The sequence below is a fragment of the Molothrus aeneus genome, chromosome 3 (genome assembly GCF_037042795.1).
Source record: "Molothrus aeneus isolate 106 chromosome 3, BPBGC_Maene_1.0, whole genome shotgun sequence".
Taxonomy (NCBI): domain Eukaryota; kingdom Metazoa; phylum Chordata; class Aves; order Passeriformes; family Icteridae; genus Molothrus; species Molothrus aeneus.
This window is the reverse complement of record NC_089648.1, coordinates 61,027,757-61,030,479: the sequence shown is the minus strand read 5'-3', so window position 1 is coordinate 61,030,479 and position 2,723 is coordinate 61,027,757. Positions and strand designations below refer to the sequence as shown.

Here is a 2,723-nt window from a genome sequence, read left to right as displayed (position 1 = left end):
TCAAAACACATGCGTCATAAAAAACTGGCATTTTTGGAAGATGACTGTTGGCCACACATTGGTGATGTTATTGGAGTTTTTCCTTTAAGGTCAGACATTTAATCTAAGTACTATTAACACTTAAATAATTTGCCAATTTTTTTCCCTTACTAAGCTTCTTTTTAAGATGGTTATTTGGTTTGTTTCCTTTGAAACTCTGTTTCCTGTGTGATTTTTAATGAAATTTCAATAACAATATCCCTTTAAAATGTCAAATACATTTTTGGGAAACAAAAAATATTTTGGAACAGAAACCTCACAATTCCAAATCAGCCTCAACACTTTCTATGCTGCATTCTCTTATTTATGGCTGACTGTCCATTTCATTGAAGCTAAACAATCAGACAGTAAGATACTTTTGCTTTGTCTACACACATATATACATATAAAAACATATACAAATGCACACACATGTATACTACTCGTCCAAGGCCAATTTGGATAAACAAAAAGAAATGCCTGAAAATGGAGATCTCTGGTGGAATAACTCTGTAGCTACAATAGGCATCAATGTTACCAGGAGTTTGCTTTCTCCATCTAATTGCAATTAACATCCTAGCAGGGCCTAGAGATTTTGTTGTAATTGCAATTTATTAGACTGAGGCAATGATTTCTTGATAGTCTCTCCCTTCTGTTAGGGGAAACGTACTCACTTTTTTAGTATTTATGTATTTATTTATTTGCAGTTGGATGTATTTTTGAGAGGATCCTCCACCCCATTACAAGACCAGAGCTAAAGCTGATGAAAAGCACTTCAATATTTGAAATTTTTTTCTTGACACACAACCTTGTCTGCATCTCTCTTTTACATTTGAGCAACAAAAAGAAAGGGGACATTATCCTTGCACATATTGATACGACATAAATATTTTGAAGTTACTCGCGTAGATAGGAAAAAAATGTTCCTGTTTCTGCCTCTCTTTATACATCAGGGTTGCAGAACAGCGGCCTCATTTAGCTATTGTCAGGCATGATGCATAAAAAAATGCGTATGCTCTGAGCAGGGCTTGTGCTTGAGTGACGTTGGAGCAAGAGCCTGGCACACTGGGTGTGGGTGCAGAGGAGGAAGCTGTGACACTCTCCATCACCTGTGAAAAATGCGTATTTTATGATTGGCTTTTCGCAAATATGAAAATAGATATTATATGTGTTGTGATAGAATGTAATGCTGTAATAATTCTCTTGAGTAGTGTGTTAAATATAGTTTTAGATTATAAAAATTGTTAAAATAGAAACTATGCTATGTAAGATACTTTTTTCTAAAGAAAGGACTCACAGAGAGATAGCAGCCACAGGACACCTAAATCTTTCAGAGAAAAAGAATTTGTTGCCCTCTTACCAGAAGAAACGAACTTCTTCCCGCCTCGAAGGGGCTGTCAGGATTCAGAGGAAGAAGCTGACGATGACCAGACAGAATCCTGTATTTGAATGGAATTTAGGTATCATGTATGAGGTGTATGAATATGCAACAGGTTATTGTTTTTAAGAGTTAATCCTCTGTTAACGTGTGTCCTTTGTCGGGCTTATGCTGCCCAGAAAAACGTACCCGGACGTCCGTAACTCTTTGTTTCTATTGTCTCATATTGCCCTAATTCAAATTGTCCAAATTATTATTACTCTAATTGTATTACTATTTTTATAACCATTTTATTACTATTAAACTTTTAACATTTTAAAAACAAGTGATTGGCGTTCTTCACATCACCCAACGCGCTTCAAAGACCTTCGCACTTGCCATCTGACCTTGGCCGCGGGACCTGCGGCGCCAAAAGAGCCCCAGCTCTGGCTGTAGCAGGTCGTGGCGCAGGTGCCAGCCCCACAATTCCCGCTTTGTCCGGCTGTGTCCCGGCGGTGATGCCCGCCGGGCTGCGCTGTGTGCCGCAGGGCGCGCCAGCCCCGCGCTCACAGGCTCGGCAGTGAATCCGTGCCGGCTCACACGGATCCAAGGGCTGGCACCCAGCGCCTCCCTGCCCGCCCGTGCTCCATATCAGTCTTCCTGCAGGAGCGGCAGCGCCGGGGCAGACGGCGGCACATGTTTGCGCCGGGTACCTGCCTTAGTGGAGGCCTTTTCCTTGGAATGGCAGCCGCAGGCAGCTGGCCAGAGTGGCCAGGGAGCTTTGGGGGCTCGGTGGGGAAGTCTGGGAGGAAGGCAGCCCCGTGCGGAGAATGGCAGGAAAGGCGCCCCGCTTCCCGGCGGCTCCGTGTGCCGGGAGGCGCCGGGAGCCCGCCCGCCCCGCAGGCGCGTCCCGGGATTTCCGAGCCGCGGCCGCAGCTCCTGCTAACAGCCAAATATTTCACTCCAGAGACATACTACACTTCCTGATATAGGATGCACTTGCATGTCTCCTGGTGACCTTAAACACTAATAAAGGAGTCATAATACGACCTAGACAGGCCTTGAGAGGCAGCCGGCGCACGGGTGGCTGAAAGGGAGGCTCGAGGGGTGGGAGCGCTTGTCTGCTCTTTGTTCGGCAGCTTTCGTGTCGTGTTCCTTCCCTTTTGATTATGCAGAGGAAGGGATTTTAAAATACATTGTGTTGCCCTTTTGCCAACAGCAGAAATTAATCCAATGTGCTGGGAGAGAAAAAGCTCCATGTGCTGATGGCTGGGGCTCTCCAGCATCTCCCGGCAGCTCGCATCTGACCGAGGAGCCCTCTCGGCTCTTCCTCCCCACATCTGTGGCC

General features: G+C 45.2%; 1 long non-coding RNA gene across 1 annotated transcript; it reads right to left on the bottom strand.

Moving 5' to 3' along the window:
- Positions 1-926: 926 nt before the first annotated feature.
- On the bottom strand, positions 927-2,188 carry LOC136553989 (uncharacterized). Its single transcript, XR_010783263.1, has 3 exons — positions 2,093-2,188; positions 1,379-1,457; positions 927-1,127 (listed from the first exon to the last, which is right to left on the bottom strand). It is a non-coding gene; the product is annotated as an uncharacterized lncRNA (long non-coding RNA).
- Between the last annotated feature and the right edge of the window lie 535 nt (positions 2,189-2,723).